This window comes from Aegilops tauschii, chromosome 5 (genome assembly GCF_002575655.3).
Source record: "Aegilops tauschii subsp. strangulata cultivar AL8/78 chromosome 5, Aet v6.0, whole genome shotgun sequence".
Taxonomy (NCBI): domain Eukaryota; kingdom Viridiplantae; phylum Streptophyta; class Magnoliopsida; order Poales; family Poaceae; genus Aegilops; species Aegilops tauschii.
In genome coordinates, this window is record NC_053039.3 from 228489790 (window position 1) to 228505886 (window position 16097).

At 42.8% G+C, this 16097-nt stretch overlaps 1 pseudogene; it reads right to left on the minus strand.

The window, feature by feature from the left end:
- Positions 1–1240: 1240 nt before the first annotated feature.
- Positions 1241–5841, minus strand: LOC141022702 (uncharacterized; annotated as a pseudogene).
- Between the last annotated feature and the right edge of the window lie 10256 nt (positions 5842–16097).

Sequence of the window (16097 nt, forward strand, 5' to 3'; positions counted from 1 at the left end):
TTATCTTCGTTATGTTTATATATGCATGATAAATTGTCTTCGTAAGTTGAAGAGGATCTCCACAAAGTAAAATCTGCCATGTGCATTTGCATTCAAAAGCAAACTACTTATATGCACATCTTCAGGGGGAGCCTTTTGCAACTTATGAAGACAATGCCTTAATCCTTAATTTCACATACTTTTATCCCCGTTGAAAACTTCAACCAGTTTGTCATCAATCACCAAAAAGGGGGAGATTGTAAGTGCATCTAGTGCCAACCCTAGCTGGTTTTGGAGTATTGATGACAAACTTGGTTGATGGACTAATGTGTTTGTGAGAATTGCAGGATAACACAGGTAGTAGTTCCTTATTGATTTGGTTTACCTACTAGAGATGACCCCTAAAAATGTGTGAAGACATTGAAGACAATGGTAGTTCGTGATGACATTCACGATGAAGGTTATGACATGTGAAGACATTCACTTGAAGACTATGGAGTGCGAAGACATAGTTGTTTCATAGTTTCCTTTTCTTCTTTGTTGAGTCATAGGAACCACCGTACTGTTAAGTGGGGTCCAAGTGAACAAAGTCAGAGTGACTGAAGTGATGCTCAACCAAAATCCAATGTCTTCGAGCAAAGACAACGAGAGCAAATCTTATCCAGAGCTATATGAGTCAGCTTGGCTTCTAGCCCAAGTAAAGTTGCCGCGTGTGTTTCAAATCCGACCGTTGGACACGTGTCGGTTCCTTAGAGACCCAAGGTCATTTTGGACAAATCATGTCGGGTTGCCTCCTGGCTATAAATAGCCCACCCCCTACACCATAAATAGGTGGCTGCTCAGAGTTAGTGCACGGCTTTTGTCGTTTGAGAGCAACCCACCTCCGAAGCATTTGATAGAGAGATCCTTACGAGGACAAAGCCCAAAACACCCAGAGCCAAAGAGTGTTAGGCATCACTGAAGTCTTTCTGTCCGCGTGACCTGAAGACTTGTTACACTTGAGGACTGTGAATCCTCCAGCCGGTTAGGCGTCGCGTTTTGAGCATCCAAGAGCCATTGTGGATCGCCGGTGAATGAAGTCTGTGAAGGTTTGGAAGTCTACCTTGAAGACTTACCAGAGTTTTTTTTGAACCACTGAAACAGTAGGAGAGGCTCCTACTGCAAATTAAATAAATGAATCGGCAACTGTACATGAGTTGTATGTTACAAAGCCATCCCACTTTGTGGGTGGAGAGAGGGGGGAGGTATAATCAGAGCTTTATTACAAGGTATCTAAGAAAGAAAGCAAGAAGGGTTTATTCTTATCTCCCACCCTATAAGTGAGGAGGGATAGGTCTTCTTTCAATCTAGAGAGCCAAGAGCTTGTGGATGGAGTGATTCCTCGAAAGTGCTTGTTGTTCCTTTCTTTCCAGATACTTCAAGAATATTGTAGAAGGATTTCAACGAATAATGGTCTATTCCATGAAGTTTTAGCCGATTCCACCCAATCCAACCTATTACCTTGAGTAGACCCTTGCATTCCAATTTTGGCCCAGCAATGTAAGCTAAAAGGGCATTCAAAAAACAAGTGCTCCACCGATTCATCAGTGCATGTTGGGCAAAGCAGGCAACCAAAGGTGTTACCAATGTTGTAATGTCTTCGTTTTAGCATATTTCGGGTGTTCAACCTGTCCGAGAGTAGGAGCCATCCAAAGACTTTGATTTTCATAGTGGTTTTGGACTTCCATAGCCAAATATGCAGGATGAGCTTGGATGTCTCTGAAGAAAAAGTCATAAAATTTGTTGGCCGATAAGTGAGTGGATCCCCAGATGTATGTCCATTCATCATGTGTTGATTGATCTTCCAGCTGAACGTCCGAGGTCATGCTCTGTAGATCTCTGGTCTCAGCATGAGCCTGCGCAGATAATGGTAGGTGGAACGTTTCCTGCAAGCTGGTGGTCCCCAGGAACGCGCGAACAAAGATGTCTTCATCCTTGGCAAATGAGAAGGTGCGAGGGTGAGTTTCGGCCAGGTTTCACCCAGCTACATATCTTTCCAGAAGAGAGTGTTTGATCCATTACTCACATTAACCAGGGTGATTCCTCTATAAGTGGGCATGAGCTTTGAGACATCTCGCCACCAGAAGGAGCCACAAGAATCAGTTGCGTGGGGTATCCTGGAGGTGTAATAAGAGTTTCAAATCAACTCAACCCAGGGCAGGTCCCAATGGTTATAGAACTTATGTAGAAACTTGAGGAGTAGGGTCTCGTTCTGGATTTTCAGATTTAGGACCCCCAGGCCACCACATCTTTTTGGTTTGCAGACCATATCCCAAGCAGCCAGGGAAGTGCATTTGTCGCCTTGATCAGTTTTCTTTGTCCACAAACATTTTCGCCGTATCTTGTCCAGGAGTTCAATAATTCCAGTTGGAAGCTTGAGCGTGCACATAGCGAAGATGATGAGAGAGGTAATGACCGAGTTGAGCAGAGATAGCTTGCCACCATATGATATCATATGAAGAGTTGCTGAGAGCCTTCTTTCCACCCGACAGACCATAGGCATAAGATCATGCATGGATGGTTTAGTAGTCCCCATGGGGAGGCCAAGGTAAGTAAATGGCATCTTTCCCACAACATATCCGAAAATATTCGCCAAGTTGGTGTACAGTGTCTCCTCACAGTTGATCGGGACAAGTGTGGATTTGTGGAAATTAATTTTTAAGCCAATAGAGGTGGCATAGTCGGACAGGATATTTTTGATGGTTGTGGCCTGGATGGGACAAGCCGGCATTGCAAGAATCGTGTCATCCGCATATTGAATGATCGGGTAGTCCTTTTGTGTATTGCATGGGAAAGGCAACTTGATGAGGTCTCTAGCGAATGCATCATTAATTGCGGCTTGCAGCAAATCCGTGGCTAGGACAAAAATGAAGGGGGACAAAGGGTCACCTTGGTGAACACCACATTTGCAATGAAATTGTCTCCCCGGTACGCCATTAAGGAGGACAACTGATTTTCCCGAGGCAGAGATGCACTTAATCCAGCCGAGCCACTTGTCATTAAAGCCCATGTTGCGCATGATCTCAATCATGGCATCATGATCAATGGTGTCGAAGGCTTTTGCAAAATCAAGCTTGAGTAGAACAATCTCTTTCTTGGAAGATTGACATTGATAAATGTATTCGAATGCCCAAGCTAGACAGTCTTGGATCGTGTGTCCTTTGAGGAAGCCGTATTGGTTGCGGTGCACAATTTTGAGCACAATTCGTTGCAGATGGTTGGCCAGAAGTTTAGTTATTACCTTAAGACAACAATTAAGCAACATGATAGGCCTGTACTCATTAACTGTTGAAGGCGCATTAACTTTTGGAATGAGAGTGATTAGGCCTTCATTAATGCTCTCTAAGTTGAGATTACCCTCAAAGAACTGGTTGCAAAGCTTGTAAAAGTCTTCCTTGATCACATCCCAGCAAGTTTTCAGGAATACGCCTGTAAAGCCATCAGGGCCCGGAGCACGATCGGCCGTCATCGTTTTGATCACATGGTCTATCTCTGCCATGGTGAATGGCACTGTGAGTTCATCAAGGCCATCGATCTTTTTGATGAGTCTGGGCAAGTCAAACTTCATGTCATGATTGGATTTCGTGCTGAGTCGATCTTTGAAGGTCTGAAATACGATGGCTTCTTTACTTGCATGATCCTCCACACAGAAGCCAGAGTCAGTCGTGAGGGAGGGTATGTTATTTCTACGATATCTCTCTGACGCCATTGCTTGGAAAAATTTGGAGTTTTCATCACCGAATTGGACCCAACGAATTGTGCAACGTTTCTTCCAGTATTGCCGTTGATAGGAGAGGAGTCTCAATAAATGTTTCTTGAGAATTGTTCTGAAATTTGCTTCCGTTGTCGTGAGAGGTCTCCTGTTTTCCAAGCCATCAATTTCAAGCAGAGCCTTATTAGTGTTCTCAATAGCAATCGATAACTTTGAAATGTTCTTACTCCAACTCTTGAGTTCATGTCGAAGGTGCTTGAGCTTTTTGCAAAGATTTGACGCCATATTCTGAGAGTTAGCAGGTATGGCCCATGCCCTTTTGACAGTATCTAGGAACCTCAGGTGATGGATCCAATAAGATTCAAATCTAAACAGCTTGGAGCGGGGGATTTTTGTTTCAATATTGATGACACAAGGAATGTGATCTGAGACAGGCCTACCAAGAGGTTTAACAAGAGTGTTTGGGTATGAGGTGGTCCAATGATTACTAGTGAAGAACCAATCAATTTCCTCGAGGAGGGGATCAGTTTGCATGTTGCTCCACGTGTAGGTTCTGCCCTTGATGGGTAATTCAATTAAAGCCTGCGATCTGATGAAATCATTAAAAGTTATCATGTCTCCAAAATGCCCACCTGGTTTGTTACGATTATCAGGCCCTCTAATGAAATTAAAATCTCCGCATAGGAGCCAATCTTCATTAGCAGGTATATCAAGTGAAAAAAGCCAGGCAATGAAGTTATTTCTTGGGTCGCCTTGACAACGCCCGTACACATTGACTGAGGTCCAAGATTGAGCCGACTGGGTAGAGTGGAAACGAGTAACCAGCGCAAATTCTTCGGAGGCCACAGTAGTAGCTGAGAAAACAGCACTGTTCCAGATGGTGGCAATTCCCCTTGATGCTCCCCGGGAGGGGATAAAATCAAACTTATCAAATCTTCGTGGGCAAAAAGATTTAATGAAAGCATTATCAAAAGATGATTTTTTTCGTTTCCTGCAAGCAGATAACCGCACAACCACTAGAGTTGATAGCATTAGATAGTGCTAATTGTTTGGCTTCAGAGTTTAGCCCACGTACATTCCAACAAAGAACGTTCCAACTAACCAAAACAGGCATAAGAAAGATAAAGAGGGAAACTAGGCAGCATCAGAAGATGGTCCCGCGTCCTTGCTAGCAAGGAGCTCCTCCTCCGAGAGCTCAGCAGCTGGAATTCCACACATAACATTGCCAATATGCTGAATGACTGGGATTGGGGTTGGAGGTGGCAGATCTGCTTCATCAGGAAGTTCAGTTATGGTGACAGCAGCGGCAGTAGAAGGAACGACCCTTGGTTTCACCTTAGAAGCTCTGCTTGGTACATCTGCTCCGTGGTGAGACCTTCACCGAACAAGGGGTGGGGGATCCCATCAGCAGGAGGTGGATCCATGTCCGCCGGTGGCACATCCGGGATATGAGCATTCCAATCGCTACTGCGCAGGATCGTGACACATGCCGTCCAGCAACAGCGCTCACCACCTAACTGATGCATAACGAAGCTTTTGGGCACCCAACGCAAACTAAGAACTCTGGCCTTGATCAGAACAAACTTCCTGTCCCCTCTAGGATTATTCCAAGTGATAAGTTCCCCAAATTTGTCCACAGACTTATGGATGTAATGAGAGGTTTGATAATCATGAGGCAATCCAATATAAAGCAGCCATACTTGAGGCCCAAAGCTAGTTTGGCGCATATTGATAGCAGCATCGTGAGGAACAAAGGAAACAACGGTGCCTTGGTTATCATCATCCTCATCTAGCTCAAATGTAGTGCCCACCACAGTATCTCTAACTACAGAATCCACGAAACCAAAGATGCCAATCCCGAGCGGGTAGTCGTCTACTTCAGTGGGGAAGAAATTGGACTCATGGAGCAAACCTTCGATGGTGTGGCGAAGCAGAGCTTTCTGATGGAAAGGGACGAAGCGGTTCACCTCTGCAATGGCCAAGAAGTCATGGTGGAGTGGCGGCACCGGACTGACCACCATCTCATCTCTGACCAGTCTATCTTCAGGCCCAAGCTCGACGGTCATGCCCTGCGGCAGGTACGGGACGACATTGACAGGGTAGTTCGCCATGGGAGAGCTTGGTGGAGGAGCAGGGGTGGGATCGAGGGAATGAGAGGTGACAGCGAGGGAGGCGTATCGGCAGGGGTATTTTGCCTCTTGGGAACCCAAACGCGACGGCCCTGCCTCTGCTTGACCCAACAAGATGTCGCCACGTGGCCAGGGTCACCACACGATCGGCATCGAACGGTGCTAGTGCGCTTACTGCCAGCCATGGTATCATGGCGGTTGAGGGAAAGTGAGTCATTAAAATCCGCCTGGGTGATTGGATGCCGATGTTCGATATTGACTGGGATAGACTGAGATAAGTTGCCAATATTACTTTGAAAAGAATCTGTCGAAATTGATTTATCCATTCCCTCGGGCGGCAATAAATCAGAAGCCTTGTCGGGCGGCCTAATAACGAGAGGGTTCAGCCAGATATTCGTGGGCCGGCCATCAAACCCATCCTTGGGAGCCCATTTCAAACGTGGAACCTGGGCCCCCGAACATTCTCCATAGAAGTGGCCCAGCCAGCCACAAGAGGAACAAAACTTAAGGCCCGGGCAGTGAAAGTAAGAGTGATTTGGAGAATTGCACGTTGGACAAGATATATGGGCAGAATGATCAGCCTCAGGGTGGGTAATTTCAACATTTCGAGTATCTCCAAGGATTCTCGCCTCTGTGGCCTTGCATTGACAAGGTGCCTCAAAGCAAGTTTCACACGGTTGCCCCGGGCAATTATTAGATAGATGTCCCAAGATATCACAGTTTGAGCAAATACGTAGACGCTTATAAATGTAATCCAGGGGCGGCATGGACTTGATAGACCAAATGGTAGCAATATGCGTAGAAGAGTACCCAAAGCGAAGTTGGTCCAAAATGTGAAATATCATGAAAGTTGGAATGGAATCCCACTAACTTTGCTTAAAAGACTGACCTTCAAAGCTCATCTTATCCGGAGTGGGTCGGTCGCCCAATAAATCACAATTAATTGTGCCCAAACATAATCTATCTGGTAATAAATGATGATTATCCGTGATTCCCGCAGATTCATTAAGATGATTGGGCAGACGAATATCCCCAAAGGAAAGACCGACCGCAGATAGAGAGCCATAATTACCATTAATGTCATTACTGCCTGTACCTTGTTACCAAAACTGTGGTTGGTGGCCGGAATAGCAGTGGTGGTCGTCGACGGCACGGATTCCGGCAGGCCTCCAATACACATAGCAGAACCATGGCCATGCAGACTATGTAGAGAATCAGAATTCCTTTGGCTATGTGGGCGCAAAAAATCCAGATTAGACCTAATAGCAACTGGGGAACGGATTGAAATCTCATGTGCATTCTTATCAGAGTGCCAAAAGTTATCAATGGGAGCAACACCATGATCCCTGGCTCGAAATAGTTGAAAGTGACATATGAAGTCCGGCCAGATGCGATCCTTGAGGTGATATATGAAATGACCAACCTTGTTGGAAGCCACCGAGAAGCGAAAACGCCGATCGCTTAAGGTTTGAACATTGAGGCCCGAGGGTAAGCCTCCAATGCAGCATTGCAACGTCAAACCTACTGACTCTTCCGATAGAACGAAAGATGCCGACGAGAAGTAGACGACCAAGAAAAATTCCTTGGTCCCATGGACGTGGGAGAAATGAACCGTAGAACCAAAACGCCGGCGCACCTGATCCGCGACCGCTAGGCCGGGGTTGAAATCCCAATGCAGAAGACCCTCCATTGAAGTCGCCGGCGAAGACCTCCATTAGGGTGGTGGGAGAGCAGGTGGAGAGGAGAGGAGAGGAGATGAGAGCAGGTGGAGCAGGCGAAGACTTACCAAAGTGATTGGGCGAGGACTGGGTGTCCTTAGCTCAAGGGGAATAAGGTGAAGATGCGGTCTTCTGAGTTAAATCTCAGCCTCCCTAACCAGACGTACAGTTGTCACAGCAACTGGAACTGGTCTACCAAATCCCTGTCTTCACCAAGCAACTGGTTCTATCCTCCACTTCCCCTTAATTTACAGTTTGTCTTCGTGAAGTCATTACCTGCTTGTCTGATCTGATTGACTTCACTGAGTGAAGACTATTTACTGTTGGCTTCATACTGTCTTCCATCCTGATCCATACCACCCAGCTGCTGATAGTTTTCGTGCTTTCACTACATTGCTTACTTGACTATGGCTTGTCTAGTGTAGTCTACCTTCCGCTGCATATCAATAGGTTCATTTCTACTGTTTGTCTTCAAAGACCTCGTGTTTTGAAGACTTCCATAAAAATCGCCTATTCACCCCCCCCCCCTCTAGTCGATAACTAGCACTTTCACAAATCCATACACGTCGATCATACGATACAAACTGTTCGAATGCCAAAGTTCAAAACAAAGCAAAGCAAATCATAGTTCAACAAACCGGACATGGCAAAATGAAATCAATGTCCGAGCATGACGGATGGCCTCGGATCACTGGCTGGGCGTGTGCTCCGAGCGAAATGCATCCCGGTCGTCCTGCTCCACCTACATCCGGGCTGCTTGCTCCGACTGCATCCGGGCTGCCTCCTCCGCCTGCATCCGGGCCGCAGCCGCCCTCGCCGCCTCATACTTCCTACGACCGTCGATCTCCATCTTCTTGTCCACAAGCCACTTCTTCGAATGCTCATCATAGAGGATCTCGTCCGCCAACGTGATCCTTGCATCTTCCGCGTCCCATGCGAGTTGCAACCTCTCCTTCTCAAGCTCTATGTATGAGTACGAGAATGCAAACACAAGAAGCATATGCAATGGACGACAAGATGAGGCAATCGAGCTTACGTGAGTCGCGACTCCCATCCCACTTTGAGGGTGTTTGGTCACTTGTGAGTAGTAGCCGACGTACTTGTTCACTTCCCCTTGAATGATCCCCCAACGATGTTGGAGAGATGGCACATTGCGAGTCGTCACGATAGGATACACCTCCACATACTCCTTTTGCTCATGATACTCCTTCCAAATCTTCGTCCAATAGGTGTTTCCCTTTTGCTCGGTACTGCATATTAGATCCATTGTTGTGGCCAACCAAGCTTTGACCAACAAGACGTCCTCAAATCTTGAGAATGCTGGACCTCTTGCCTTCGACGTCTTGGTCTTCTTCTTCTTAATGCTCGAATTGGGATCGGATGTTGTCCCAACTTCAAATGCGGTGGTGGCCTCCAATTCATACTCCATTTCGGTCGGATCTTCATTGTCATTGATCATGTTCGACACGAACGACTCCTACATTACAAGCATTGGTCATGAGCGAAATGAACTAGTGGTCTATGCTAAAATCTGAGCGAACAAGAGCAAGAAAACACACCGACTCTTGTTCGGTCATTCCGTAGAACATGTCGAGGGCAGCCCGGGCACTACTGGAGCCCGTGCTCATCCGCGCCAGCACGGGCTGCGGCGAGTCACGCACGTCGAACGCCGGCATCTGCGTGGTCGCAAAGCTCTCCGGGATGGCCCAGCCGGCGGCCGGATCATCCTCTGTCCCAGCAGGGTCGGACAGAGTAATCCGCGTAAGCGCTCGAAGGGAAGGGGTGCGGCGGAGGAGAAAGTTGCTCCACCACGTTTGAGTCTTCCTGCGACGCCGCTGCTGCCTCCCTCTCTCTTGCTGTCGGCACTGCCGCAACTTGCGGGCGACGTTCTCCACCTTGCAAGTCGCCGCGGACGAAATCATGCCGCCGGCAGACGAGGCGGACTGCCTCTCCGTCGCGGCGGTGTGGGTCGGGCTAGGCGACATCTTCGACGGTGGATCGGGACCGGAGGTGAGGATTGGGAGTAAGGGTGGAGGCCGGCGAGGGTCTGGGCACGGGAATGGTTGGAGGGCGGCGGGAGGAGGTGGAAGGGTTTGGTGGATTTGGTGCAATTTGGGGTGGGGTCAGGCTGTTGTCGGGTCCGACGTGGCGGGTGGTGCCGGTCAGCTCGGGCGTTTGAGGCCCGTTAAGGACCCCGTCTGGGTCAAAAAATCGTGACCGGACAGTGAGCGGGCGGCCGCCCGGACGTATGAGGCGGGTTTGAGAGGTCCGGTTGTAGATTCTCTTAAGGCCAACGCCTCGTCTGATCGATACTGCTCCACCAAGATTTCAAGATGCAATTATTATTCAGTTTCTGTTCATACATTCATGGTGGATGATGGTATATATGTGTATATATACTGCCTCCCCTACCACCGTTCACTCAACCTTTTCACTTCGGCAGCAAAGCCTCCATGGTGTTTGGATAGGTTTCCCTATATTTCTTTTCAATTCATGTGTAATTCATTCTTCCACTAGGCAATTGCCTTATCTTGATGCCCTCTTATTCCAAAAAAAATACATACAAGTGGCGTTCATGTTGGGTGTGGTCAACTGATTTAGGCAGATGTTGGAGCTTGGCGATTTGTTTATGTGATTTTGCAGGGCCAGGTGATGATGGTGTTCTTCAGCGTGATCGTGAACCTGGTGTTCTGGGTGCGAATGGTGAAGAATTTACAAGACCTACAATCATATTACAGTCTCATGTCGTAAGTACTGTACAACATATTCCTACAGCAAAGATCATCTTCGTTGTCATAAGTACTGTACAACATATGCCTACAACAATGATAATATGTGTTCCAAACAAAAAAGTGTGAAGAACATGAACAACAATAGATATGTGACTACGCTGTGTCCAAAGCACTGTCCATTTTCTCTTTAAAAAACGAGTCCCTCCACAAGCCTCCCTAAGATACTCTCTCTTCGTGCTTCTATGTCGGTTTCTTACTGCTATCATTAAATAAAATCTGTAGCTAGAATTGTCCAAGTACAATTCATGTTTCAGTTGCGATTTATGCATCTTGGTCATGTTCTGAACTTTCTAGATATAGAAGGAGAGTATGTTTATTGTTTAAGAAACCACAAAGCCAAAACAGGAGCGAACATGATTCCAACTGTGCCAGTTTCAAACCTCTGGACGCTGAACAATAGCAGAACAACTAGGATTGAAACAATTACAATAAAATCTGCCGAAAAAGATGAAGAAAGGAGATATTATGTTCTTGTGGCTTTCGAAAGTAGGATTATATGAAAAGATGGTTTAATATGTCGGCAGTTATCTAATGACAGACATAGGTGGACTATCGCGATATTCATGAGCGGCATAAAAAACCTATATCAAATCCAGCAACTTCACCCTGGAGACCACTGACAGCAGACATAACTGAATACAACAGAAACAGGAGAGGAGGTCAGCAATAATGTATTCTCGAGGTGAATAGCAATTTCAGAATCTTTGTTGGTAGAAGAAACAAGGACATAAGTGTGGATATGAAGCACCTGACATAGATGGAGTGAAGGTGCCATCTCCAATCACCATGGAAGTCCCCATCAGAACCAGGAACAGGAGAATGTTTTTGAAGAGTGGCTTCCTAGAAAGTCTTTGACAAGCAGAGCACGTTCAAGCTCACTAGTAGGTAACTTAAGCCTATAACTAGCAATATCTTCATCCACACGTTGTCGATTCTGTAACAGGCTAACTTTTGCATACCAGCAGATCAACGAATATAATGCAAATGTGCCCCTGCAAACAATGAGATGGTACAGCCGGTAAGCAAAACTAATCCGGACAAGAGCATACACAACTGACAGTCTACAAGCGTTATTCCTGGAACCAGTTTCAGAGGAACGGCGGAACTAGGATAATCCTTTGAGACCAAGCTAGCATTCCAGGTTTAAAAAGAAGCTAGCATTCCCAGTTGATCGACATGCTAATATTCTGATACATTTCTAATGCCCAAAAAGTTGTGATAGCTCCCGGGTGCGTAGGCACCCATATGAACAGTAAATTCGAAAAAATAGAAAAAAAAAAGTAAATAATCTGAAGCTTTGCAACCTCAAAAATGCTCAAACTTTATAGGTTCTTACAAGTTTTCATGCCAAAATATCATTTAGAGAAAGGTGTACAAACGAGTTTCAGATTTCAGTGCTAAAAGTGCTCAAAACTTCCAAGCACTGGAATCTTTTTCATGTGTAGAGCTCCTCGAATGGTTTTTTGGCATGAAAACTTGCAAGCACCTACAAAGTTTGATCATCTTTGATGTTGCAAGTTTCTTTTTTTTTTACTGTTCATAGAGGGTGCCTAGCTGAAAAACTACTCTCTTCTAATGCCTCTCATGTTGTGATTACTATGTACAATATCATTGCACAACCAATTTTATGTGCTTTGGGAATTAATATGGTATGATGCTTATACTCTCAGTTAGAAAAAACTCTAAACTATATATATTTCATTCGTTAGTTTTATTTGCATGCGGAACTACGTATTTTTGTCACAAATCTGCCTAGGGCAATGCCAATAAACTGTCTTGTAACCACTATTTAATTTTGCTTCTTGGACAACCTAATCTTGAAGACAAAATTCATACCGTTTAATGTTACTTCTTGGTCAATTTATAATCCTAAAGATAAATCTATACCATTATATTGGATAAATGTACTAGACAACACCCGCCGTTAAGGTTTGTGTTGGGGTCCATATGCAATGCAAACAAGTAAGGCCCACAGCCAGGATGATGGAAACTCGTTGGAACTTCCATTCTGCACTCTCGCATTTGAAAATAAAAGTACTCCATGTTTAATAAATTTACAACACTATCAAATAACATTCAAATGGACCGGCATGGCAACACGCGCCATCAACAATCTAGTAAACTTGTAAAATCCGCCTCTCGGGATTAGAGCTGATGTAACGAGCGATCGCGCTAGGTCTATGCAATGTTAGCATTTTTTTTAACATGTTGACATACTTCTATGTGTATGACAATTTATGAAACTAATTATGTATTTTTCAATAAAATGTTTGCACATTTTAAAAATATGTGCATGAAATTAAAGCTCGCAAATTTTTTAAAGTGTTCACGAAAATCTTGAAAAGGATTCATGTATTTCAAAAAAAATTATGATATTAAATGTATTTTTCAATAATTCAAAATTTTAATTAATGTTTGCAAAATAAAAAATATAAAAATATTCGTGTACTTTATAAATTGGGCCATGTAATTTTAGAAAGTGTGTCATGTAGTTGAAAAAATATTTATGTAATTTTGAAAAACTACTCTGCAAATAAAAATATGTTTTGTTTTTTCTTTAATATTCAACTTTTGAAAACCTTTTTTGTGTCATTTAAGAAAAAAGTGTTGAAATTCTAAATAAAATCTCTATTAATTATCAAAAAAAAAGAATACTTTGAACAAAAAGCTAAGAATAGGGAAATATGAGCAAACAAACCGCAAGAAAAAAAAAAGAAACAGGAAAATATCCCAAAGAAAAACGGAGGAGGAAAAAAACACTAAGAAAAGGGTAAATCCAGTTTTCTCTGAGGAAAGGATCAGCGAACTATTAGAAACCCTAAATCACTAGTTACGGGTTACCCTTTGCAATGGTCACTCCCCACATTCTCAGGGTTGACAAGTGGCGCACTGTAAGTGCGATGTGCGCCACTTGTCATAACCTGTGAGTTTTTCTTTTCTTTTTCGTAGATTCGTTTATTCAAAATGTTTTACGTCTTGAACCTTTCATCCAAATTCGAAACTGCTTTCACTGTTATCTTTTTCACGTCAAGATCTTTGAAACTAGATCTTATGTACAGATTTCGACAAAAAAATTCATGAAAAAACCAAAAAAGGAGAAGCCGAAACGCCCCCAAAAAAATACAAAGAAACAAAAAAAACTAGCAACCGAAAAGAAAATGAATACCAAAAAAGTGAAAAAAAAAACTGGAGCCTAAAAGGACAGTGAGGTCTTTACTTTTTTCCTTTTCAAGAGAGCACCACTGTGTGCTTCTGCGGAAACAAATATGTGCTTCCACGAGAAGCAAACCGTGCTTCTCGTGGATGCACAATTTTTTTTTGTTTGAAAAACATAGCTGGGTGTTTCTCATGAAAGCAAATCTGTCCTTACACGAAAAGCAAATATGAGTTTCTCGTGCAAGGAACGACTTTTTCCTGTTTGAGAAGCACGTATTATTTTTTGAGCTTCTCGCGGAAGCAAATCGATGGTTCCCCAGAAACAAATATGTGTTTTTCATGGAATCACATATTTTTTTCCTTTTCAAAAAGCACGGTGTGCTTCGTAAAAACAAACAATTTTTTTCCTCCAAAACCAAGAAAAAACCAGGCGAAAACTAAAAAGTAAAAACAAAACAAAAAACATCCAAATTCTGAAAGAAAAAGTGAAAACAAAAATCTAGAGGGAGCGCCCAACACGCGACACATAGCTGCGTCCGGATGCACCAGTTTGCACGCTTCCAAGCCCAAAAAGTAACACTTGCACAATGGGCCGACCCATCGCGCTGGAGGTCCACGGGCCTTAAGCGCTCATTTTTTTGACATTTTTGTGTGTTTCCGCTTTCCTTTTTTACATCTATTTATATATATAAATATTTAAAACATATATAATAGATAATTAATTTACATAATTTTTTGTATAAACTTAATTCATGCATTTAAAAAGTGTGAAACATGTATAGAAAAATGTTTCCGATGTGTACAGAAAATGTACAAACTCTTTGAAAAAAGCAGATATAAAACAATATTTGAAACAATTGATAATCTGGTACAAAAAAATGTTTCTGGTGTATACAAAAATGTACATGGTGTATGGGAAAAAGTAGACATCAAAACATTTATTTTAAGAAAATATTAATCAAGTACTTCCTCCGTTCCAGAAAGTGTCGCTCATTTAGTATAACCTTAGTATAATTTTATACTAAACCAGCGATACATCTTTTGGGATGGACGTGTTATTAGAAATATTGAGTGTATATAAAAATATTCCTGATGTATAAGAAATATGTACTATATTTATGAAAAAAATGTGAATCATGCACTTGAAACATGTTAAACCTGTATAATAAAAATGGTTCTTATGTTTACAAATTTGAACTAAAACCACGACGAGTAATTTGGAACGGAGGGAGTACATTTTGTATGAAAAAAGTAGACATAAAAACTTTAACTGAAAATATGTTATTCAGTTACTAAAAAATGTTAAACATGTATCAGATTAATGTTTCTTATGCATACAAAAAATGTAGAATTTGTATGGACAAAGTAGACAACAAATCATATCTAAATAAAGTTTAATCGTGTATTTGCAAAAAAATTAACAAGTATACAAAATGCTTCCACTTTATACGGAAAATATACAATTTTTATGGAAAAATGTACCTCAAAATATTATTAAAAATTAGTAATCTTGTATTTTGAAAATGATAATTATGTTTAAAAATATTTTATCTGTATAAAACATGTAATGTGTATGAAAGAGAAAAATAGCCATAAAGAGATATTTTAAGAAATTTTATTTATTTATTTGAAAAAGGTTAAACATGTATCAAACAAATCTGATGTATCTGAAAAACACAGAGTTGTGTTAAAAGCCCAATGAAAACCAGGAAAGAAATATCAGAGAAAAGCAGGATAGAAAAAAGAGAGAAAACAAAATAAATCACCAAAAATAAAAGCTGGAAGGAAAAAAATAAAACCATAAGAAAAATAAAAGTAAAAACTAAAAAAGCCATCGCAAAAAGTCGATAATCTTGCTACAGTACTGGGACGGCCCTGATCTGTAGCTACGTGCGGGTGCTTATTTTTTGCTTTACGCGATATATAGGTCAGGCGTTAGAAACTCTATAGAATAGTCTCTCTTATAGCTTTTTTTGAGACATTCTCGCCAAGCTTTATTCAGTCATAGCAATGTTTACAGGGATGAAAAGTAGATCGCCGGGCTGCTCTAACTAAACATGGCGGCCGAACCCGAGCAAAAGAGCGTGCTTAGCGAGACTGTGAGCCTCGAAATTCGAGGTCCTATACTCATGGACTATATTACAAGAGGTAAAAACAGTGGAATTTTCTATAATTTCATGTATAACCTCCATATTCCACCGAGGAACTATGTTTAACTCCCTCCACAATTGTCTTGCAGTCCAAGGTAATGTGAATCTTCTTGTCATAAAGGTCTTCTGCTAAGACAAGAGCCTCTCTAACTCCCTAAGCTTCAAGCGTTTCTGGGTTGATAAATTTCTAAAATTGATACAAGATGCACCCAGAAAAACTCCGGCTGAGCTCCAGCACACCACAGCGACATCACCATGGCCACAGTCTCTCTTATAGCTTTTTTTAGGGGTAAAACACCACTTTATTCATCATATTCCACATGATGTGGGATGCGTCTTTGGTCATGAGACGGACCAAACCAAACATGGCGACCAGGGCCTCTAGAAAGAGAAAATTGAGCTAGACTATGTGCTTCATAATT